Raw genomic sequence first — 25,976 nt, 5'->3', positions numbered from 1 at the left:
AATCTTTCTGATTGAGAGGAGGTCAAATACTTATTTCCCTCATTAAAATGCAAATCAATTTATAACATTTTTGACATGCGCTTTTCGTTTTTTGTTGTTGTTATTCTGTCTCTCACTGTTCAAATAAACCTACCATTAAAATTATAGACTGATCATTTATTTGTCAGTGGGCAAACGTACAAAATCAGCAGGGGATCAAATACTTTTTTCTCTCACTGTATAAACAACAACAAAAAGTTCCCTGCTGGCTGCTTGGCCTTGGCTTCACACATTACCTGTTGTCACCGTGGTAACGGATAGCCTCTCTTCCCGGGTCCTGGCTGGGACTGACACACCGCGCACGCCCACACACATGGCTAGCCTGGAGGAGCAGAAGCAGGTTAGTATTGATGAGGTCCCAAGACCCACAATCCATCAGGGCCTTGACCCCTGACCGCTGAGAGCCTGTTAATTGGCCATTAATGGGCTGTCCTTTCAGAGTGTGTGTGTGTGTGTGTGTGTCCTTTCAGAGACGAGGAGAGGGGGAGGGGCCGGGCACACTGTCTCATCCTGACGGACAGCTCCTAAATGGCAACGGAAACAAGGGAGTATTTGGCCTCCCTTGTATAAAACATTTGCCAATCAGCGTTGAGCTAAACTGAGCAAGTTCAACTGTGAATGGTCCTGGCGCACCAAGTAAAAGTGTAAAGGGAAGCCAGTTTGGATTTGGCGTCACTCCTATCACATCGCATCAAGAGAAATACGTCATTGACAGAAAAACTTGAATTGTTGTGTCTCGTTGTGTTGTTGTCCTCTGGTGGCTAGCTAGCTAGCTAAAATTGGCCCTTTTCTAAATTAGCCATGGATGGAGATAGGGATTTGGACTTGTGGTTTTACTTAATTCTCCGTACTGGCCAATGGTTATAACGGCGAATCTGATCCAACTATTAATTCATACATTGTTGTGCCCCTGGCCTGAGAGGATGGAAGTTCAATATGTGGCTAGATGTAGAAGCCTAATGTTAACTAGCTAACGTTGCCCATGAATGGAAGTTAGGCTAGCAAGCAAGCATTTTAGCCAGGTAACCTAGGACAACAAAAAATAACAGTGTACTGTCAACATGAAAGAGAGGAGGATGGCATTGGCGTTTCTCTACAAGTAGGGTCAACATGTTTTTCTACTTGCACGAACACGCACACACACGCACACACGCGCACATGCAACCATGGACAGCTACATCATATTTATCTTACGTTGATTGGACTAAATCATTTTTTGGTATCTTTTAGTTGTCACTGTATTAGACTAAGCAGAGATTATTTGATCATGTTGAAATGTTGAAGTTGAAATGGTGCTGGAATAGTGGAGGCAGCTCCTGCTTTCTTTGCGACTTGCGGTAACTCTCTGTGGTTCTAAATCAATAGTTGATTAGTGGTCGGAAAATGGCGTAAACATTAACTTGCTTGACCATGCTGTAGGTCATGTAACTGTCTGTTACTCTACATACAATATGTTTTGTGGACTTCACTGGACAGAGGTTGCTCTCCGGTTTTGTGATGAAGGTGTGGTTGAATTTATTCTGCCACTGTGTGTTCTTATTGTCTCGGCCTTAGGCCTATATATATCACGGTGTCAAGGCATATAAACTAACAGGTTATAGAACAAACAACGCAATTATCACAACACATAGGTTTTAATATGGCTTGGCTTCCCCAGTGATTTTACCCACGCACCGCTACTGGTCCAGGGTTTAATCCGACCAATTTCCTCTTTCTCTGGTGTGTAGATTAGCCATCTGTATCCCTAACCTCTCTCCTCCTCCTCCTCCTCCTCTCCTCTTCCTCCTCCTCTTCTCTCTCCTCCTCCTCTTCCTCCTTCTCTTCTCTCTCCTCCTCCTCCTCTTCCTCCTCCTCCTCTCCTCTTCCTCCTCCTCTCCTCTTCCTCCTCTTCTCTCTCCTCCTCCTCCTCTCCTCTTTCTCCTCTTCCTCTTTCTTCTCTCCCTCTCTCCTCCCTCTCTCCCCCAGGAGGTCAGTCATCAGTGTGTTGCTCCTGTCCTTGTCAGTGTAATGGGCCAACCAGTCTCACTGCTACACCGAACACACACACACACACACACACACACACACACACACACACACACTGACACACACACTGACACACACACACACACACACTGACACACACACATACAGACACACACACACACACTGACACCCACACATACAGACACACACACACACACACACACACACACACACACACACACACACACACACACACACTGACACACACACACACACACACACATACATACACACTGACACACACACACATGCACACACATGCACACACACACTGACACACACACACACACACTGACACACACACACACACACTCACAATGAAACACTATACAACACACACTGCTACACAGAGCACACAGTGACACACACACACACACACACACAAATACACACTGACACACACACAATTCACACACACACTGACACACACACACAAATACACACTCACACTGAAACACTCTACAACACACGCTGCTACACAGAGCACACATTGACAGCCAGGGAGAGGATAAATAGATGGAGGAGGAAGGGAGGGATGATACAGAGACAGGGGAATGAGAGTGTGATAAAGAGACAGAGGAATGAGAGTGTGATAAAGAGACAGGGGAATGAGAGTGTGATAAAGAGACAGGTGAATGAGAGTGTGATAAAGAGACAGGGGGAATGAGAGTGTGATAAAGAGACAGGGGAATGAGAGTGTGATAAAGAGACAGGGGAATGAGAGTGTGATAAAGAGACAGGGGAATGAGAGTGTGATAAAGAGACAGGGGAATGAGAGTGTGATAAAGAGACAGGGGAATGAGAGTGTGATAAAGAGACAGGGGAATGAGAGTGTGATAAAGAGACAGGGGAATGAGAGTGTGATAAAGAGACAGGGGAATGAGAGTGTGATACAGAGACAGGGGAATGAGAGTGTGATACAGAGACAGGGGAATGAGAGTGTGATGAAGAGACAGGTGGTGAAAGAGAGGAGGAGAGAGATAGAAGGAGAGGGAGGACAAGGCGGAGAAATAGAGAGAGCAGGAGAGACAAGTGTCCTTTCATTCTCCCTCCATCAATCACTCCATCCCTCCCTCCATCCTTTCCCGGCAAATTACTCACTGCCTGTCTGTACTGAGGAGGTAGTCTGGGGCTGAAGCTTAGTATGGCGCTAGGGCTTTGACTGGGGGCTGGGGGCTGGGTCTGGTGGCTGGAGACTGGGGGCTGGGTCTGGGGGCTGGTGGCTGGAGGCTGGGTCTGGGGGCTGTGTCTGGGGGCTGGAGGCTGTAGGCTGGGGCCTGGAGGCTGGTTCTGGGGTCTGGGGGCTGTGGCTGGTGGCTGGAGGCTGTAGGCTGGGGGCTGGAGGCTGGGGCTGGCGCTTGGGCTTGGGCTAGGACTGTTTTGGGTAGAGGACATGGGGTAGTTGGGAGATGTTGTTGAAAGGCCCAGGGAAGTTTTATTAGGTAGTGTTGTAGTGCTGTGGAGATACACTACCTAGGGCAGTAGTGTTATGGCTCAATGTTGCCTGGGTTTATATGTAGTGTGTTGTTATTGGTGACTCAGACCATGATGGGCTAGCAGAGCAGAGGAAGCAAGGCCACATCCAGCCATGTTTTCCCCCTCAGTTCACCCCACTGCACACAGCAGGATCATCCTGTCCCCAGCCCGGCGCGACAGAGCACATTAACCCTCTCAGCAGCATGCTTCCCTGCCCGCCCGGCCCGGCGCTCCTCTCCACCCGCTGCAAGTAGGAGGCAGGAAGGGAGTGGGGAGCTGCCATGGAGGGTGGAAGGGGTTACCATGGCAGCGGCATCCCCCAGGTGTGGCCCTGCTGAGTGGGCTAGGAAATGGAGTTGGGAACCGGTGGGTTGGTGGTATTGTTAGATGCTGGTTAATGATGGAAGATGGTAGATGTGTGGCCTTGCTTTTGCCAAACCTCTCAGCTGCCCTCTCCTAATCATGTAGTCGTGACCTGCTGGAGCCCCCAGCTCTCAGTCCCAAAACCCCCAGCCCCCTCCCTGGCCTTACCCCAGTCTCATCCAGCAGCCCCCAGCCCCCCAATATAACAATCCCCCCCCACCCCCCCGGGCCAGTGGAGGAACACAAAGGGCCCCCACAGGGGGCTGCAGGGTGGAGGCTGATTCCCCCTGACAGGAATGGCTCTGTGATGAGTTTGTATAAATGCAAAAAAAGGTCCTGTTCAGTGTTCCCTTTGGAAGGAACACACACAGACACACATTCAAAGTTCCTTCATAGAAGGAAGGTATAATTCGGTGGGCCTAATTCAGATAATGCATGTCATAAAAAATGCCCAGCATTTCAAGCCAAACCTCCTCCACCCTCTCTCTCGCTCTCTCCCCACCCGCAACATTTCAGTCGCATCTCGCGCCCTTCACATGTCTGTCCATTGCAGGTAAAAAAAACTATAGCCCGCTCCATAGCAAGCTGCTCTATTTGCACTGATTGGTGAAGTCATTAATGTAGAGCTAAATGTAAAAAAAAAAAAAGGTTTAAAAAGGAACGATATAAACTGGTGTTTTTTTGGGGTTCGAACCGGTTTAGAACTTTATTTTGCTGGTCGGAAAAGTGGAACGCAACAAAATAAATAATGCTTCTGTTCAGAACAAAATGATTGGAAAATAATTTCGGTTTCAACCCCTGGTACGGACACACACACACGGACACAAAGAAACACACGTACGTACGAACACACACACACACACATGGACGTACACACCACACCACTCGCACGCACACCCACACACATCCTCTGAGTTCTAATTGATGAAAAGTTATCCTGGACAGATCATATTCAATTTGTCTATAGCAAAGTGTTGAAATCTGTTGGTATCATCAGAAAGATTAGTGCTTTGGTTAAATCAGGCTTGCTTCCTAACTCTATACTATAGCTTAATTTACCCATATCTAATTTACTGTAATATTGTCTGGGCCAGTGCATACAGTGCCTTGCAAAAGTATTCATCCCCCTTGGCGTTTTTCCTATTTTGTTGCATTACAACCTATAATTTAAATGGATTTTTATTTGGATTTCATGTAATGGACATACACAAAATAGTCCAAATTGGTGAAGTGAAATGAAAAAAATAACTAGTTTCAAAAAATTCTAAAAAATAAATAACGGAAAAGTGGTGCGTGCATATCTATTCACCCCCTTTGCTATGAAGCCCCTAAATAAGATCTGGTGCAACCAATTACCTTCAGAAGTCACATAATTAGTTAAATAAAGTCCACCTGTGTGCAATCTAGTGTCACATGATCTGTCACATGATCTCAGTATATATACACCTGTTCTGAAAGGCCCCAGAGTCTGCAACACCACTAAGCAAGGGGCACCACCAAGCAAGCGGCACCATGAAGACCAAGGAGCTCTCCAAACAGGTCAGGGACAAAGTAGTGGAGAAGTACAGATCAGGGTTGGGTTATAAAAAAATATCAGAAACTTTTAACATCCCACGGAGCACCATTAAATCCATTATTAAAAAATGGAAAGAATATGGCACCACAACAAACCTGCCAAGAGAGGGCCGCCCACCAAAACTCACGGACCAGGCAAGGAGGGCATTAATCAGAGAGGCAACAAAGACCAAAGATAACCCTGAAGGAGCTGCAAAGCTCCACAGCAGAGATTGGAGTATCTGTCCATAGGACCACTTTAAGCCGTACATTCCACAGAGCTGGGCTTTACGGAAGAGTGGCCAGAAAAAAGCCATTGCTTACAGAAAAAAATAAGCAAACACGTTTCGTGTTTGCCAAAAGGAATGAGGGAGACTCCCCAAACATATGGAAGAAGGTACTCTGGTCAGATGAGACTAAAATTGAGCTTTTTGGCCATCAAGGAAAACGCTATGTCTGGCGCAAACCCAACACCTCTCATCACCCCGAGAACACCATCCCCACAGTGAAGCATGGTGGTGGCAGCATCATGCTGTGGGGATGTTTTTCATCAGCAGGGACTGGGAAACTGGTCAGAATTGAAGGAATGATGGATGGCGCTAAATACAGGGAAATTCTTGAGGGAAACCTGTTTCAGTCTTCCAGAGATTTGAGACTGGGACGGAGGTTCACCTTCCAGCAGAACAATGACCCTAAGCATACTGCTAAAGCAACACTCAAGTGGTTTAAGGGGAAACATTTAAATGTCTTGGAATGGCCTAGTCGAAGCCCAGACCTCAATCCAATTGAGAATCTGTTGCATGACTTAAAGATTGCTGTACACCAGCGGAACCCATCCAACTTGAAGGAGCTGGAGCAGTTTTGCCTTGAAGAATGGGCAAAAATCCCAGTGGCTAGATGTGCCAAGCTTATAGAGACATACCCCAAGAGACTTGCAGCTGTAATTGCTGCAAAAGGTGGCTCTACAAAGTATTGACTTCTGTTTTTTTGTCTTATTTCTTGTTTGTTTCACAAGAAAAAATATTTTGTGTCTTCAAAGTGGTAGGCATGTTGTGTAAATCAAATGATACAAACCCCCCAAAAATCCATTTTAATTCCAGGTTGTAAGGAAAAATGCCAAGGGGGGTGAATACTTTCGCAAGGCACTGTATGCCTCCTGCCTACACAAATGACTCATCATACAAAATACATTTGCAAGACTAGACACCTCCTCTAATTACCTGGCTCCCACTGCACCTTCGTTTACTCAATTAATATACGCAAATTATGCACTCTCATCTACAAAGACTCATACCTCCCAGACAGGTGTAGCGGGTGATTTGGACGGAGTCAGGCACAGGAGTGTAAATCACAGAATAAATGGTTTATTCAGCAAATACAGCGGTACGCAGCAATGCGTAAAACACCACAGTGAGGTATAACGGCGCACTGGAGAAAACAAAGCACACGGGTGAATATCCCGGCGATACAAATATATATAAAGCTCCACCGAGCTATAGTCACCTCCACAATAAAAAATCACACACAAAGAAATGGGGGGCAGAGGGAATACTTATACAGGTACTGATGAGGGGATATGAACCAGGTGTGTGTAAAAACAAGACAAAACAAATGGAATGATGAGATGAGGAGCGGCAGTGGCTAGAAGGCTGGTGACGACGAACGCCGAAGCCTGCCCGAACAAGGAGAGGAGGCAGCTTCAGAGGAAGTTGTGACAACAGGTTAATTCTGAAATCCATCAATATAACACAAGACGCTGTGATAACCTTCACCCTCCCCACTGCCACACCTCACATAGTCAATTCTCTATCAGATACAGGAGGTACCATGCTCTGGAATTCTTATCTTCACATTGCCAAAACATCATCATCCCTCAATAACTTCAAGCGAAGACTGGGGGTCAGCCTGATGAACCAAACTACCCAGTAGTCTCCTCCATGAAGACTGGGGGTCAGCCTGATGAACCAAACTACCCAATAATCCCCTCCATGAAGACTGGGGGTCAGCCTGATGAACCAAACTACCCAGTAGTCTCCTCCATGAAGACTGGGGGTCAGCCTGATGAACCAAACTACCCAATAATCCCCTCCATGAAGACTGGGGGTCAGCCTGATGAACCAAACTACCCAATAATCCCCTCCATGAAGACTGGGGGTCAACCTGATGAACCAAACTACCAAATAATCCCCTCCATGAAGACTGGGGGTCAGTCTGATGAACCAAACTACCCAGTAGTCTCCTCCATGAAGACTGGGGGTCAGCCTGATGAACCAAACTACCCAATAATCCCCTCCATGTAGCCTAACTCTCACATAATCCAAAGTTTTTTCTTGTATACTGAGTATATCATCTACAATTATAATTAATATGTTTTGTTTAACTGACTGAACTTTTTGGTACTTATATTTGTGGTGTGGTTTTCATATCAGCCCTTTTGGGCTTCCAACCTCACCTGTACACCGTTTTTACCAGTTGTTTATCTGCACTGTTTTATCTTTCACTTCTTTTCTTTGGTGCGAATAAATAAAACCTAAAACCCAGACACAGGGGCACAGACAGTGACTTAATGATGGCCTATTTTCTATACCTAGCTGTTTCCAGATGCAGGAAGGAACCGGTTTGGGAGTTGTTGTGACCATTAAGCTGCATTCACAGTGGAGGGTTCATACGTGTAGGTGTGTATGTATGTGTGTGTTTGCGTATGTGTCCATGCGCCTGACTGTGTGTGAGTGTGAGTGTGTGTGTGCTTACTTCTCCGTTGAAAATACTCTGCTAGCCTACAGGTCTGTTTAACAGTAAAAACATAGGTTGAGAGTCAGGGGGAGAGAATCAGCTCCCAGACATACTTAACAGTCAGAAATCATTAGAGCCGAGTGTATCTCTGTATCTCTCTCACTGGTGTGTGTGTGTGTGTGTGTGTGTGTGTGTGTGTGTGTGTGTGTGTGTGTTTGCTAGTGCTGGGTGGTATACCGTATTTTGCTATATACCGGTTTAGGTTTTTACTTTATCTTTTATAACGGTATTTACATGTTTGGTTTGTTAAATGTGATATGCCGTGTGCAACGTCCATTTTTATAGTTTACACCGCTACTTGAGTCATCCCTCTCTGCTCTCTCTCTCTCTCTCTCTCTCTCTCTCTCTCTCTCTCTCTCTCTCTCTCTCTCTCTCTCTCTCTCTCTCTCTCTCTCTCTCTCTCTCTCTCTCTCTCTCTCTCTCTCTCTCTCTCTCTCTCTCTCTCTCCAGAGAGAGAGAGAGAGGTGGGGGAAGAAGGAGACAGACAGGAAGACAGAGATGGAGAAAGAGAAACAGAAAGAGAGCGAGACAGACAGACAGACAGACAGACCGAGAGAGGGAGAGAGATAGAGGAGAGAAGAGAAAGAAGTCAGACAAGGAGAGAGAGAGAGATGGAGAGAGAGAGAGATGGAGAGAGAGAGAAGGAAAAAGACAGAAAGAGTCGGAGAGAAAGAGAGAAGGAGAAGGAGAAGGGTAAAAGGAAGGAGAGAGCTGCTCCACAGCTCAGGGCCCCAGTGTGAGTCCAGGAGTGTGTCCTATACTGTGGCCCAGCTGTCAGTCAGCGTGGGGGGTTGGGGGCATTGAGGCGATGCTGAGTGATAGCTCTGGAGGGAGGAGTGTGTGTGTGTGTGTTTGAGAGATAGAGAGAGAGAGCTGGCATTTAGTAGTCCTGAGGGGGCTAGGACAGGGCATGGTAGAGCAGAGCTGTGTGGGTGAGGAAAAAGGATTTCTCTGCCTCCATGTGGCCAGCAGCAGCATGTGTCTGTGTGTGTGTGTGTGTGTGTGTGTGAGGTTATCAGCCCCACCTCCAGACCCTAGCCTGTAGCCTACAGAGACCACAGAGGTGATTAACCTATAACTTCCAGAGAGAGGGGGCACAGCAGGACAAGGCAAGCATGAGGGGTAGGGGTCACGGTCATAGAGGAGTGACTCTGGAGTATGGAATTTTTAGAATTTAATTGTAGTTCTATGTATGATGTGGTTGGTGGGAGAGCATAAAGGAAGGTAGGGATTGGCTACTCCTTCGCTAAGCTTTTTCATAATGCACAAACTGTAATTTGAATGACATACAGCGGGGATAATCAATATTCAGCCTCGGGGCGATTTTTTTCCGCGGGCCAGAACATAATTACTAATAATTTGTAGACTGCAAATTAACCGCAAGAATCCCAAACAGACATAACATTTGACTAAAACATAATAATTTCAAACCTTGCTTACATTTGTATATGATCACATACTGTATATCTCTCTATTATGGGTCGGAATACTTTGGAACAGATTTCCAAAATTGGAGCTGATTTGCTGGTGTTTTCACAGTCTTTTATGTCCAGCAATTTAACTTAACTTGGGGGGGGGCAAATAAAATCACCTGTGGGCCAAATTCGGTCCGCGGGCCACCAGTTGGGGAACCCTGACATACAGTATAAAGAAATATGTGTATATATGATTAGTATGTGTATATATGTGCCCTCTGTTCCCCATTGTCCTTGTCGATTATTGTCCCATGTCCATTGGTCTCATGAGTACCGTGTATTGTGCTCTTGTTATTACGGGTCTCGTCCCGTGTGATGTTTAGAGGTTTACACCTCACTCTTTTGTTTGAGAGAGAGAGAGAGAGAGAGAGAGAGAGGAGTGACAAAAGAGAGAGAGAGGAGTGATTCTTATCTTAGCTCACTGGTCACCATAGCAACACCCACCCGTAGTCTGCGCTCCAGCAGGTATATCTCACTGGTCATCCCCAAAGCCAACACCTCCTTTGGCCGCCATTCCTTCCAGTTCTCTGCTGCCAATGACTGGAACGAACTGCAAAAATCTCTGAAGCTGGAGACTCTTATCTCCCTCACTAATTTTAAGCATCAGTTGTCAGAGCAGCTTACCGATCACTGCACCTGTACACAGCCCATCTGAAATTAGCCCGCCCAACTACCTCGTCCCCATATTGTTATTTATTTTACTAATTTGCACCCCAGTATCTCTATTTGCACATCATCTTTTGCACATCTATCATTCCAGTGTTAATACGAAATTGTAACTATTTTGCACTATGGCCTATTTATTGCCTTACCTCCATAACTTACTACATTTGCACACACTGTATATATATTTTCTGTTGTATTTTTAAGACTTTATGTTTTGTTTACCCCATATGTAACTCTGTGTTGTTGTTTTTATCGCACTGCTTTGCTTTATCTTGGCCAGGTTGCAGTTGTAAATGAGAACTTGTTCTCAACTGGCTTACCTGGTTAAATAAAGGTGAAATAATAATAAATAAAAAATGCAAACGAGTCACCTTTCGGCGAAATTCGCCGTTTTGAATCCAAAATAGGTAACCTATGTGATTCGTGTAGATCCGATGTAATCGGATCACTACTGGCTGTCATAGTAAGCGAACAAGTGATTCACGTTTGGAGCAATACTGGCTGTATCCAAGGATCAGCCAATTGTTCACATAACAACAGAATACAGCACGCGACTTAAGAGAGAAGAGACAACCAACTTCCTAGTTACAGCATCAGCGCGCGCTCTGGAAAAACGATAGTTACCGGAGTTGTAACTCCAGTTCTATGAGTGGAGCGGAGCCCCATAGGGGAGCTCTGCTCCTATTGCTTTACCCTGCTGCCTAGGCAGCGAACAGCCTGAGAGAAAATTATGCACACACCTGCAGCCAATAGGAGTACAGGTGTCCCTATAAGAGGGGATGCTTCCCCTCAATCAGCCTCCCGAGATATTTATCTTCAGCGAGACTAGAGAGGGTCGGCAGGGCCTTAAGTCCTATGGGGCTAGGCTCCACTCATAGAACTGGAGTTACAACTCCGGTAACTATCGTTCTATATCGTGGAGCTCCGCCCCATAGGGGAGCTCTGCTCCTATTGGTTTAAGGGGGAGTGCAACGCTCCAAAATGTACTCCCTGCCGAGCCCAACACTTCCCACTTAAATGAAAAGGTCGGGCCTAGCATTTGCTGCGACCAAGTCCCACAGTACTGTGACACACTGTATCACAATATACTGTGTCCTCGGTACAAATCCGCCCCACCTAGTCCAATGGCATTGCCAATGTCTAGTGGGCAGATGAGTCATACTAATCTGAACCAGCAGATAGATGATGTCACAATTGCGTCAATATTTTATGACCGGTCTGATAGTAATGTAACAAAGTTACAAAAACTATTTCCCTCATCATCCCGCCCCAACCCAGTAACACTGGTGGGCAGATTAAATAACATTCCCTCTACTGTACTGAACATGTCAGTCAGGAGTCATGTCATATATGTCTCCCTCTAACAGGAGCGGACCTGAAAGAGACCTACCTCTTTAGTCCTGCATTCCTTTCTCCTAGCTCAAGATCTCCCATCAGCTACGCTGAGTACAGACTGAGCCAAAGAGTTAGAAGACATATCCAAGAGATAGAAACTGATAAATGGAGACAGTGACGACCACGACGCCGCTGCACAGATATCCTCTACCCCTGTTCCTCTGAAAAGGGCAGTAGAAGCCGCTACTCCACGAGTGGAGTGGGCTCTTATACCCTGAGGCAATTGTCGCCCCGCTGCCTCATAAACTGTCTCAATGCCTTCGCAAAGCCAATGAGACAGACACTGTTTCAAAAGTGGTCTACCTAGTGCAGCCGCACCGTGACACACAAACAGCTGAGGCGATGACCTAATCGCTGCTGTGCGCTCAACGTAACATGCCAAAGCGCTCCTCTCCCCATGAGGAGGGGGAGAAAAAGCCCACAGCTCCACGGTCTGTGATCTATATGAGCTCTTAATAACCTTCGGCTAAATGCCGGGTTAGGACGTAACACCGCTCTGCTCAAATCACCATTAATGGCAAGGCAGTCGGGTCTCGTCGAAAGAGCACACAAATCACTGACACGCTTAGCAGTAGTCAAAGTGAGCAACAGTGCCGTCTTCAAAGACAGCATCTTGAGGGGAATTTGGTTCAATGGTTCGAACGGTGGCTCGAAGAACGCTTCGAGTACCAGAGCCAAATCCCACTGAGGAAGCGTGGCTCTAGGCGTGGCCGCCGTGTTCCCAAAAGGAAACGTTTCACTAGAGGGTGGCTGAAGACAGTGTCTCTCCCAAACCCCTCATGACAAGCCGAAATCGCCGCTGCAAACACCTTAATGGTGGCGGGAGATCGTTGCTTATAATAATAATATAATAATAACATAATAATAATATGCCATTTAGCAAACACTATTATCCAAAGCGACTAACAGTCATGCGTGCATACATTTTTTTTGTGTATGGGTGGTCCCGGGGATCGAACCCACTACCTTGGCGTTACAAGCGCCGTGCTCTACCAGCTGAGCTACAGAGGACCACAAATAAGAACTGTAGGAACGAGAGAACACTCTCAACCTGACAGCACACAGGGTCCACATTTTCTGTGGTACACCACTGTGAAAACACATTCCATTTGCTGGCATAAACCCTGGAAGTGGAACTGGCACGTGAACCCTGTATGGTTCTGATTACAGAAACAGATAACCCACGGCACTCTAGCCTGTCCCTCTCAGGAGCCAAGCCTTCAGTGGTTGGCCGATTATGGGCAACTGCCCTATCGCGCCTCCCGCCTGAGACAACGCGTCCCGTTGATGTGGAATTGGCCAAGGTGGCGCAATCAACATCTGAATCATCTCCGCGAACCATGGAGCCCCTGGGCGATCGGGAGCCACCAATATGATTGACAGCCCGCCTGATCTCACCCTGGCTAACAGTGGGAGAATGCAGGACAGCGGTGGGAAAGCATACAGGAGCTCGAAGAGAGAACCAAAGAGGGCAATGCGCGTTCACGCGTGATGCGAATAGATCCACCTCGGCTCTCCCGAACTGTTCCCAAATTTGGAGAACGATGTTCGGGTGCAGACGCCACTCGTCATCTCGATGACCCCCTCGAGACATGATGTCTGCCCCTAGGTTCAAGTAGCCTGGAATGTGTGCTGCTCTCAATAAGCGAAGGTGCTTGTGAGCCCACAGCCACAATTCCACCACCGCCCGGTGGAGTGCAGGAGACCTAACTCCTCCCTGGCGATTGATGTGGGCTACTGTGGTTCGGTTGTCTGACCAGACCAGCACATCACGACCCCGAAGGGTAGTGCGTGAGAACGTTCGGGTCTCTCCAATAGTTCAGATCTGCACTGAGCGAGAGGGGAACCACCACCAACCAACAACGTTGACACACTGGGTCTAGTCGTAGGTGGCCGAACCATCGCTGTATCCTGCGCATGCGCAGGAGTCCCAGCGGAACCACGAAATGGGCCGACGACATGAGACCCAAGAGTGACATGACCGAAAGCGCCATTACCGTGTGATTCGGACGAAACCTTCGTAGGGCTAGCAACATAGCAACCCTTCGAGGGTGTGAAATTCGAGCCCTCATCGTTACAGTGTCTATCTGTATCCCCAGATAGACAATCTGATGACTGGGCCAGGGTGCGCTCTTTTTCCAATTCACAGCGAACCCCAGACTTGTGAGATGAATCACTGTCTGTGTCGTGTGAGTGAACGCCAGCTCTGCTGACGGGTCGAGAACCAGTAGGTCGTCTAGGTAGGCTAGTAGCCTTATTCCCTGACGACGCAACGGTTCCAATGCCGCCTCCACACATTTGGAAAACGTGTGAGGTGCCAGGGCGTACTCGAATGGCATCCTCGTGAACTCGTACGCCACCCCTTGAAAGGCGAACCGCAGAAACTTCCTGTGACGCGGCTGCACCGGCATATGAAAGTACGCGTCCTTTAGGTCTATGCTCGTACAAAACTCTCCCTTCTGGACACATTCCAGTAGACATTTTGTCGTTAGCATTCGGAAGGGCCGTTTGGCTACGCTCTTGTTGAGAATGCGTGAATCCAATATCGGCCTCATTCCCCGTCTTTTTCGGCACCAGGAAATAGGGTGAATATAGCCCTTTGTTCCTTTGCTCCCAGGGAACTACTGTGACCGCCTCCTTCGCCAAAAGTTCCGTAATCTCTGCAACGAGAGCTGCAACTTATCGGCCGTTTTCATCACCGTCTCCACCACCCTCCTGAATGGGGGAGGGGTCTGATGAAATTGGATGGCATAACCCTTCTTCAACGTCTGGTCTAACCAGAGGGAGAAGGTACAGCTTCGCCGCTACTCCCAGCAATGCAGAGAAAGCGGAAGAGCACGAAGCTGTGGTACATTCAGTAGGAAGGACCTGTATTCCTCGACGGCCCTCGCTGCCGCTGTTCCCCAACCCCCTTTTTTTTAAACCTTTATTTAACCAGGTAAGTCAGTTGAGAACAAGTTCTCATTTACAACTGCAACCTGGCCAAGATAAAGCAAAGCAGTGCGATAAAAACAACAACAACACAGAGTTACATATGGAATAAACAAAACGTACAGTCAATAACACAATATGTATGCACTCACTAACTGTAAGTCGCTCTGGATAAGAGCGTCTGCTAAATGACTAAAATGTAAAAGTAAAATGTAGTTGGTGAACCAGGCGAGGCAGTCATTTGAGAAACCAAGGCTATTTAGTCTGCCAAAAACACTGAAGTGGTGGAACAGCCCAAGGCGGGCCTCCCAAGAAAGGGAGAGGATACATTAGCGCGTTCTGAGAGAAACGGGGGCGCTGATACGTTGGTTAAACTCGTAACCTCGATATCCTGGCCCTCCATGAACGCAGCAAGGGTCTGAACTGCACTGACTGAGGCGTTAGCCTGAGACAGAGCGCCGTCCCCGTATAGCGATTGCGTCATCATTTCATTACCTGGCTGTGACTGCAGTCTGCTATGTGAGACCTTCACTACAGCACTCCTAGAAGTCTGTAATATGAGGTCTTTATGAGGTAAAGCAAGGCGGCGCCTTGTTACCTTTTTAACACCCGCCTCATGTGTGTGTTCAACTACGCACCCTTGGTGGGCTGAGCTACACGCAGAGTGGTGAGAGAGAGAGAGAGAGAGAGAGAGAGAGAGAGAGAGTGAAGGAGCTTGAACGTTCTCGGATGTATTATGGAAAAGGGGCTCTCTTGTGACATGACAAAGTCAATTGGAGCCAACTCTTTATTCAACACATCAACAACAACAGTTCCCTCCATACCCTCAACAGTCGTACCAGCCGCTGTGCCATCTCCCATTCTCGCCCCCTCGCCACGTCATAGGCGCCGTCTCTTCTGGCCACCCTTCGGGTGCTTCCAAGAAGGGGCTCTGACGACCTCTCTCGTCAACAGCACGGTCGGGACCTCGGCTCCGCAGGAGGGGCGGGGCCCGCTTCTCTGCTGCTGGAAGTCGCTGCATGGCTCCGGGCACAACGCCTCGCTGTAGACCCCTGTCTACTTGAGGCGGTGGAGCTTGACGGTCGTTTCGGTGCAGGGTCGAGTCTTCCTGCCAGTGGCAGGTGTCTGGCCAGCTGCTTCCTCTCCTCGTCAAGCCTCATAAAATGCTCCGTCGCATCATTGCCGGCGACCCCTAACAGGCCGTCGACAGAGATGGGGGCATTCAGTAACGTGGCTCTGTCTGTCTCTTTCATGGCTGTCATAGACAGCCAAAGGTGTCGTTCCACCACCACCGAAGTGGCCATGGACCTCCCTGCACACAGCTGATGCCTGCGTTAAGTGGAGAGCTCAGACTTAGCCGTTGTTAGGCGGGACAGAGAGGCTGCTAGGAGGGCAATATTATTCGCCGCTGCTACGGCCTGTGCTCCCAACACGAAGGACTTCTCAACCAGCTGTGCTGTGAGTCGGTCCTTCTGTGTGGGTAGAACGGCTTTCTTGGACGAGGGCCAGGGACTCGAACCCGGCATGAGATACGCAGCCAGGGCGCTCTCGAGCCTAGGGATTCCCCTTGAAAAGCCCTGCTGTCTGCCTTCCATTCTGGTGAATGGGAGGTACGCCTTAGACGCCGAACGCGCCGCTAAAGGTGCCTCCCATGAGCCCTCCACATACTTACCAAGAGAGGGCATGGTCGGTGCCAGAGGCTCCGCCGCCCTCCTGGGCCTGGAATAAGGACCGCCCTCCATCACATTCACTTCCGGGTTGGAGGGAATGGGGGGCAGCTTAATCTGCAGGCGCTCGAAAGCCCTCTCGATTAGCCCTGGAAAGTCAGAGCTCAGAGAGGCTGTGGTGTATGATGTGGCTGCTGAATTCTCAGAGCCCGCATCATCATCGCCCAGGGATGAAAAAGACCTTGCCCTTGCCCTTTCCAATGGAAATGGGGTCTTAAAATCATGGGTCAGAGGGATGGATTGTTCCGCTGGAATATCCATCTCTTCCCCAATATCCCTGTCATCTCCTGAGTCAGCGCCCTCAGATGATGCCTCAGAAGCTGAGGCTAACACTGATAGCACATCCTGAAGAGGAATATCCTCCCTAAAAAATGCCCAACGCTGCTTCCTCTCTTTCAATGAAAGGAGGGCTCAGCTGGCGCATAGTGGGGGGTGTATGAGGCCGTCCCTGGCGTGCTGTGACCCTAGACACACGAAACATAAGTCGTGGGGTTCAGCAGCCACCATAGAGGAACAGCAACATTGAGCTCTGAAAATAGCTTTTGGGGGTGGAAATTCTCCTGGTGTGCTCATTTTAGGACAACGTTGATGATCTGGAAAATCGACAGCGTTTTCTTCGTCCTGAGTCTTCGTCTTCTTATTGGCTTCTTCATTCCAGTCCAGTCGCTGAAGATAATTTCTCGGGAGGCTGATTGAGGGGTAGCATCCCCTCTTATAGGGACACCTGTACTCCTATTGGCTGCAGGTGTGTGCATAATTTTGTCTCAGGCTGTTCGCTGCCTAGGCAGCGGGGTAAACCAATAGGAGCAGAGCTCCCCTATGGGGCAGAGCTCCACGATATAGAACAGCGGAGAGTGGAAGGCAGTTGCCAGTTACAACAGCGCGTCCACTGAACAATAATGAAGAGGTGAAAGGCAGTTGCCAGTTACAACAGGCGTCCACTGAACAATAATGACGAGGTGAAAGGCAGTTGCCAGTTACAACAGGCGTCCACTGAACAATAATGAAGAGGTGAAAGGCAGTTGCCAGTTACAACAGGCGTCCACTGAACAATAATGAAGAGGTGAAAGGCAGTTGCCAGTTACAACAGGCGTCCACTGAACAATAAGGAAGAGGTGAAAGGCAGTTGCCAGTTACAACAGGCGTCCACTGAACAATAAGGAAGAGGTGAAAGGCAGTTGCCAGTTACAACAGGCGTCCACTGAACAATAAGGAAGAGGTGAAAGGCAGTTGCCAGTTACAACAGGCGTCCACTGAACAATAATGAAGAGGTGAAAGGCAGTTGCCAGTTACAACAGGCGTCCACTGAACAATAAGGAAGAGGTGAAAGGCAGTTGCCAGTTACAACAGGCGTCCTCTGAACAATAAGGAAGAGGTGAAAGGCAGTTGCCAGTTACAACAGGCGTCCACTGAACAATAATGAAGAGGTGAAAGGCAGTTGCCAGTTACAACAGGCGTCCACTGAACAATAAGGAAGAGGTGAAAGGCAGTTGCCAGTTACAACAGGCGTCCACTGAACAATAAGGAAGAGGTGAAAGGCAGTTGCCAGTTACAACAGGCGTCCACTGAACAATAAGGAAGAGGTGAAAGGCAGTTGCCAGTTACAACAGGCGTCCACTGAACAATAATGAAGAGGTGAAAGGCAGTTGCCAGTTACAACAGGCGTCCACTGAACAATAAGGAAGAGGTGAAAGGCAGTTGCCAGTTAAAACAGGCGTCCACTGAACAATAAGGAAGAGGTGAAAGGCAGTTGCCAGTTATAACAGGCGTCCACTGAACAATAAGGAAGAGGTGAAAGGCAGTTGCCAGTTACAACAGGCGTCCACTGAACAATAAGGAAGAGGTGAAAGGCAGTTGCCAGTTACAACAGGCGTCCACTGAACAATAAGGAAGAGGTGAAAGGCAGTTGCCAGTAACAACAGGCATCCACTGAACAATAAGGAAGAGGTGAAAGGCAGTTGCCAGTTACAACAGGCGTCCACTGAACAATAATGAAGAGGTGAAAGGCAGTTGCCAGTTACAACAGGCGTCCACTGAACAATAAGGAAGAGGTGAAAGGAAGTTGCCAGTTACAACAGCGCGTCCACTGAACAATAATGAAGAGGTGAAAGGCAGTTGCCAGTTACAACAGGCGTCCACTGAACAATAAGGAAGAGGTGAAAGGCAGTTGTCAGTTACAACAGGCGTCCACTGAACAATAAGGAAGAGGTCAAAGGCAGTTGCCAGTTACAACAGTCGTCCACTGAACAATAAGGAAGAGGTCAAAGGCAGTTGCCAGTTACAACAGGCGTCCACTGAACAATAAGGAAGAGGTGAAAGGCAGTTGCCAGTTACAACAGGCGTCCACTGAACAATAAGGAAGAGGTGAAAGGCAGTTGCCAGTTACAACAGGCGTCCACTGAATAATAAGGAAGAGGTGAAAGGCAGTTGCCAGTTGCAACAGGCGTCCACTGAACAATAAGGAAGAGGTGAAAGGCAGTTGCCAGTTACAACAGGCGTCCACTGAACAATAAGGAAGAGGTGAAAGGCAGTTGCCAGTTACAACAGGCGTCCACTGAACAATAAGGAAGAGGTGAAAGGCAGTTGCCAGTTACAACAGGCGTCCACTGAACAATAAGGAAGAGGTGAAAGGCAGTTGCCAGTTACAACAGGCGTCCACTGAACAATAATGAAGAGGTAGGCACCCGATTAGACAACAAGTGAGAAGGTGATGAAACGTACTTCATGAGGTGTAATCGAAAAACAACTGGCATTTGGAAAGTTTGAGGTGAGGGAGCAATTGTGGTGGTACAAGAATTGTTAGCATTATTAAGTATCTCACTAGCTGGATAGAATTCTCCGTTATAGAAGTGAATTCACTATAGAGGTGAACAGAACACCACAAACTTTCCCTCCTTCTCACTTCTTCAATACGGTGGATAAAAAGGGATATGCCAGGTGTACTCTTTGCCTGAAAGAGATCAATTATGCCAACAAAGGGTCTCATGCTCTGCTGTTGGCACATTGTAGAACAGATGTCCACAGGCAGAAAGTGTACAATGTAATAACGTGCAGTGTAGCCCAAAGCTATTGCTTTTGTTGTGTTGATCTTGACATACAGTTGTGAGTGAGTGGGGATTATTTTTGTTTTTACTCATTGAACGTTATTTTTGCACACATATAGCCTTGTGCACTTGATCAATGTCTACTATAGTGGCCACTATAATAGAGAAAAAATTGAATGCCTGTTTGTTTCATTCTATTTCTACTTTAAGATGTTTTTTTCCCCAAGTGCAATATTTAGATGTGTGTTTTCACAAGCGTTCTATTATAAAGGCTGTCATGGCCAACTGCAATATTAATGTATTGCTTTTTCTCAGGACTTGAGTGTCATTTGCAGTAAAGTCTAGGCAACAAATAACATTGGATTGCTTTCCTTATGTAACCGGTGTGAAACGGCTAGCTAGTTAGCGGTGCGCGCTAGTAGCGTTTCAATTTGTGACGTCACTCGCTCTGAGACCTTGAAGTAGTTGTTTCCCTTGGTAGATGCGGCTTTTGTGGAGAGATGGGTAACGATGCTTCGAGGGTGACTGTTGTCGATGTGTGCGTAGGATCCCTGGTTCGAGTGTCACCTTTTTGGGCCCTCACCAGTTTGCATCCCTGAGAGAGAGAGAGAGACCTCTGGCCCAGTGGAGAGAAGGAGGGACAGACGAGAAGAGCGGTGGAGGGAGGATCCCCCAATCTCAGGCTGCTGCCACGGCAACGGGGCTGGGGGTAGGGGCAGGGCCAAGCTGAAAGGCTCTACATTTACATTACATTTTAGTCATTTAGCAGACGCTCTTATCCAGAGCGACTTACAGTTAGCACATACATTATTTTATCGAACCCACAACCCCGGCGTTGCAAACGCCATGCTCTACCAACTGAGCTACATCCCCTGCCGGCCATTCCCTCCCCTACCCTGGACGACGCTGGGCCAATTGTGCGCCGCCCCATGGGTCTCCCGGTCGCGGCCGGCTACGACAGAGCCTGGATTCGAACCAGGATCTCTAGTGGCACAGCTAGCACTGCGATGCAGTGCCTTAGACCACTGCGCCACTCGGGCGCAGTGGTCTATCATGGACTTCGATCTAAGAGCACTTCTTGTCCGTTTCACTGCATTCCTTATTCCTTTGTTTTCATTGTACCATTTCAATCCACCAGGGCGGGTTGAATTTAGCAGGTTTTTCTTCCTTTTTCCATGGCTTTAGGTAGTAGATTGTATATGGTAGATTGTACATGGTAGATTGTACATGGTAGATTGTACATGGTAGATTGTATGCATGTTGGATCTGGTGTAAATCTCAGTGGTTTGACTGATGGTAATGTCACCTCTGATTTGGTGAGCCGGTGGTGGGGGTGGAAGTGGGAGGGTAGTGGGTGTCTGTGTAATGAGGTGATGGATCATCTTATGTTATGATTCATGACAGTCTGAGGGTGTCTGAGAGGGTGAAGGCACACAGTCGAACCCCAGACAACCTCCCACCTGCACCCCCATCCATCCCCAGCCAACCCCCGTATCCCAACATGGGTCATACCATAGGATCAGCTGCAAAAGGGAAAACCTGTCCTAACCATCCCATCCATTCACTAAGGGAGCCAACCCCCCACCTGCACCCCATCCCAATCCACCTCTAGCCCCGCATCGCACCCCCATCTCCAGCCCAACCTCCAGCTCCAGCCCAACCCCCATATCCCCTAATGGGGAGTTATAGTATAACTGTCCTACTCCATGTTAGTAGAAAACCACAACTACCTTCCGGTCTGTCCCATCCCTGTCCCATCCCTGCCCCATCCCTGCCCCTGTCCCTTCCTCTGTCCCTTCCCCCGTCCCCGTCCCTGTCCCATCCCCTGTCCCTTCCTCTGTCCCTTCCCCCGTCCCGTCCCTGTCCCCTGTCCCTGTCCCTTCCCCTGTCCCTGCCCCTGTCCCTTCCCCTGTCCCTTCCCCTGTCCCTTCCCCTGTCCCATCCCCTGTCCCTTCCTCTGTCCCTTCCCCCGTCCCGTCCCTGTCCCCTGTCCCTGTCCCTTCCCCTGTCCCTTTTTTTATTTAATTTTTTTATTTAACCTTTATTTAACCAGGTAAGCCAGTTGAGAACAAGTTCTCATTTACAACTGCGACCTGGCCAAGATAAAGCAAAGCAGTGCGATTAAAAACAACAACACAGTTACATATGGAGTAAACAAAACATAAAGTCAAAAATACAACAGAAAATATATATACAGTGTGTGCGAATGTAGTAAGTTATGGAGGTAAGGCAATAAATAGGCCAAAGTGCAAAATAGTTACAATTTCGTATAATACTGGAATGATAGATGTGCAAAAGATGATGTACAAATAGAGATACTGGGGTGCAAATTAGCAAAATAAATAACAATATGGGGATGAGGTAGTTGGGTGGGCTAATTTCAGAAAGGCTGTGTACAGGTGCAGTGATCGGTAAGCTGCTCTGACAACTGACGCTTAAAGTTAGTGAGGGAGATAAGAGTCTCCAGCTTCAGAGATTTTTGCAGTTCGTTCCAGTCATTGGCAGCAGAGAACTGGAAGGAATGGCGGCCAAAGGAGGTGTTGGCTTTGGGGATGACCAGTGAGATATACCTGCTGGAGCGCAGACTATGGGTGGGTGTTGCTATGGTGACCAGTGAGCTAAGATAAGACAGGGGTTTGCCTAGCAGTGATTTATAGATGACCTGGAGCCAGTGGGTTTGGCGACGAATATGTAGTGAGGGCCAGCCAACAACAGCGTACAGGTCACAATGGTGGGTAGTATATGGGGCTTTGGTGACAAAACGGATGGCACTGTGATAGACTACATCCAATTTGCTGAGTAGGGTGTTGGAGGCTATTTTGTAAATGACATCGCCGAAGTCAAGGATCGGTAGGATAGTCAGTTTTACGAGGGCATGTTTGGCAGCATGAGTGAAGGAGGCTTTGTTGCGAAATAGGAAGCCAATTCTAGATCTAACTTTTGATTGGAGATGCTTAATGTGTGTCTGGAAGGAGAGTTTACAGTCTAACCAGACACCTAGGTATTTGTAGTTGTCCACATACTCTAGGTCAGACCCGCCGAGAGTAGTGATTCTAGTCGGGTGGGCGGGTGCAAGCAGCGTTCGGTTGAAGAGCATGCATTTAGTTTTACTAGTGTTTAAGAGCAGTTGGAGGCTACGGAAGGAGTGTTGTATGGCATTGAAGCTCGTTTGGAGGTTTGTTAACACAGTGTCCAATGAAGGGCCAGATGTATACAAAATGGTGTGGTCCGCATAGAGGTGGATCCGAGCGTCACCAGCAGCAAGAGCGACATCATTGATATAAACAGAGAATAGAGTCGGCCCGAGAATTGAACCCTGTGGCACGCCCATAGAGACGGCCAGAGGTCCAGACAACAGGCCCTCCGATTTGACACGTTGAACTCTATCTGAGAAGTAGTTGGTGAACCAGGCGAGGCAGTCATTTGAGAAACCAAGGCTATTTAGTCTGCCAATAAGAATGCGGTGGTTGACAGAGTCGAAAGCCTTGGCCAGGTCGATGAAGACGGCTGCGCAGTACTGTCTTTTATCGATCGCGTTTATAATATCGTTTAGGACCTTGAGTGTGGCTGAGGTGCACCCATGACCAGCTCGGAAACCGGATTGCATAGCGGAGAAGGTACGGTGTGATTCGAAATGGTCCGTGAACTGTTTGTTAACTTGGCTTTCAAAAACTTTTGAAAGGCAGGGCAGGATGGATATAGGTCTGTAACAGTTTGGATCTAGAGTGTCAACCCCTTTGGAGAGGGGGATAACCGCGGCAGCTTTCCAATCTCTGGGGATCTCAGACGTTACGAAAGAGAGGTTGAACAGGCTAGTAATAGGGGTTGCGACAATTTCGGTGGCTAATTTTAGAAAGAAAGGGTCCAGATTGTCTAGCCCAGCAGATTTGTAGGGGTCCAGATTTTTTAGCTCTTTCAGAACATCAGCTGTCTGAATTTGTGTGAAGGAGAAGCGGGGGGGGGGGGGGGGATGGGCAAGTTGCAGCGGAGGGTGCAGAGCTGGTGGCCGGGGTAGTGGTAGCCAGGTGGAAAGCATGGCCAGCCGTAGCAAAATGCTTGTTGAAATTCTCGATTATTGTAGATTTATATTGTGACAGTGTTTCCTAGCCTCAGTGCAGTGGGCAGTTGGGAGGAGGTGCTCTTATTTTCCATCCATGGTGCTCTTATTTCCCCTGTCCCTGTCCCCGTCCCTGTCCCTTCCCCTGTCCCTTCCCTGTCCCCATCCTTTTCCCTGTCCCTTCCCCCGTCCCTTCCCTGTCCCCATCCTTTTCCCTGTCCCTTCCCCTGTCCCTTCCCCTGTCCCCTTCCCCTGTCCCCTTCCCCTGTCCCCTTCCCCTGTCCCTTCCCCTGTCCCTTCCCCTGTCCCTTCCCCTGTCCCTTCCCCTGTCCCCGTCCCTGTCCCTTCCCCTGTCCCTTCCCCTGTCCCTTCCCCTGTCCCTTCCCCTGTCCCCATCCTTTTCCCTGTCCCTTCCCCTGTCCCCGTCCCTGTCCCTTCCCCTGTCCCCGTCCCTGTCCCTTCCCCTGTCCCCGTCCCTGTCCCTTCCCCTGTCCCCGTCCCTGTCCCTTCCCCTGTCCCTTCCCCTGTCCCTTCCCCTGTCCCCATCCTTTTCCCTGTCCCTTCCCCTGTCCCTTCCCCTGTCCCTTCCCCTGTCCCCATCCTTTTCCCTGTCCCTTCCCCTGTCCCCGTCCCTGTCCCTTCCCCCGTTCCGTCCCTGTCCTTTCCCTTGTCCCTTCCCCTGTCCCTGTCCCTGTCCCATCCCTGTCCTTGACCCTGTCCCTTTCCCGTTCCTGTCCTTGTACCTGTCCTTGTCCCGTCCCTGTCCCTGTCCTAACCATCCCATGTATTCAATGAAAACCTGACACCTCTGTCTACAGTCCACAGACAACATTAAAATAAAGATTAAGTTGGTATGCACTTTAGTCTGTTCTCTAGATCTGCTGTCTTGTGTTAGTGCCAGTTAGTGTATTGCTTTATGGTTAGACTGTCACAGTGTGTGTGTGTGTGTGTGTGTGTGTGTGTGTGTGTGTGTGTGTGTGTTTGTTTGTGTGTGTGTGTACAGTAGGCCAGGTTAGTGTGCGGTGCTGTATTAGAGGTCTATTACAGTAAGACAAGCCAGCCAAGGCTAATGGCTCTCTGGCTCAATATTTAGATAAATTAGCTGCTGTATCTAATATCTAATATACATGAGACAGTGCATGCGACGGTGGCAGGGGAGGACGGTGTGTGTGTATGTGTGTGTTTGTCAGACTGCCTGCTGCGTGCTGTAGGAGCCCAGAATGCCCGACACCTGGCACCTGGCCAATTCACAAACAATGAGACATTTCCATATCAACCAAGGCTGCAGTACAGGGGGGTTATATGAATGGAATAGTCTTTCACCCTTCAATGTACTTCCTCGATTACTCTCTCCCCCCACCCCCCACCCCCCTCTCTCTATCTCCCTTCCCCTCTCTCGCCTTCTCAATTCAATTCAAAGGGCTTTATTAGCATGGGAAACATATGTTTACATTGCCAAAGCAAGTGAAATAGATAATCAACAAAAGTGAAATAAACAATCAAAAAAAGCCAGAGGTCTGTGCTCTCCAGGAGAGGGGTGTGAGCCTGTAACTCCAACCCACCAGGGAGGCACTGTAACTGGGCCACAGAACCTGGGGCTCAGCCAGAGGATGGATGGGTGTACCCCACTCTATGGGAGCGATAGATGAGAACAAGTTGAAAACATTCACTTACTGTTTCTCTCTCAGACATCTCCGTCTCTGTCTGTCTCTCTCTCTCTCTGTCTCTTTCTTTCAATTCAGTTCAATTCAATTTAAGGGCTTTATTGGCATGGGAAACGTATGTTAACATAACCAAAGCAAGTGAAGTAGATAGTAAACAAAAGTGAAATAAACAATAAATATTAACAGTAAACATTACACTCAGAAGTTCCAAAAGAATAAAGACATTTCAAATGTCATATTATGTATATATAGTGGGGGAAAAAAGTATTTAGTCAGCCACCAATTGTGCAAGTTCTCCCACTTAAAAAGATGAGAGAGGCCTGTAATTTTCATCATATGTACACGTCAACTATGACAGACAAATTGAGGAAAAAAAATCCAGAAAATCACATTGTAGGATTTTTTATGAATTTATTAGCAAATTATGGTGGAAAATAAGTATTTGGTCACCTACAAACAAGCAAGATTTCTGGCTCTCACAGACCTGTAACTTCTTCTTTAAGAGGCTCCTCTGTCCTCCACTCGTTACCTGTATTAATGGCACCTGTTTGAACTTGTTATCAGTATAAAAGACACCTGTCTACAACCTCAAACAGTCACACTCCAAACTCCACTATGGCAAAGACCAAAGAGCTGTCAAAGGACACCAGAAACAAAATTGTAGACCTGCACCAGGCTGGGAAGACTGAATCTGCAATAGGTAAGCAGCTTGGTTTGAATAAATCAACTGTGGGAGCAATTATTAGGAAATGGAAGACATACAAGAC

At 48.1% G+C, this 25,976-nt stretch overlaps 1 protein-coding gene across 1 annotated transcript in view; it reads left to right on the top strand.

Annotated features, from left to right (window-relative positions):
* Positions 1–25,976, top strand: part of LOC311135522 (SH2 domain-containing protein 3C-like) — a 118,332-nt gene that overhangs the window by 57,927 nt on the left and 34,429 nt on the right. The gene's annotated exons all lie outside the window — the stretch shown is intronic.

The sequence above is a fragment of the Coregonus lavaretus genome, assembly GCF_964263955.1.
Source record: "Coregonus lavaretus genome assembly, chromosome: 10".
Taxonomy (NCBI): Eukaryota; Metazoa; Chordata; class Actinopteri; order Salmoniformes; family Salmonidae; genus Coregonus; species Coregonus lavaretus.
This window is presented reverse-complemented; position numbering and strand designations above follow the sequence as displayed.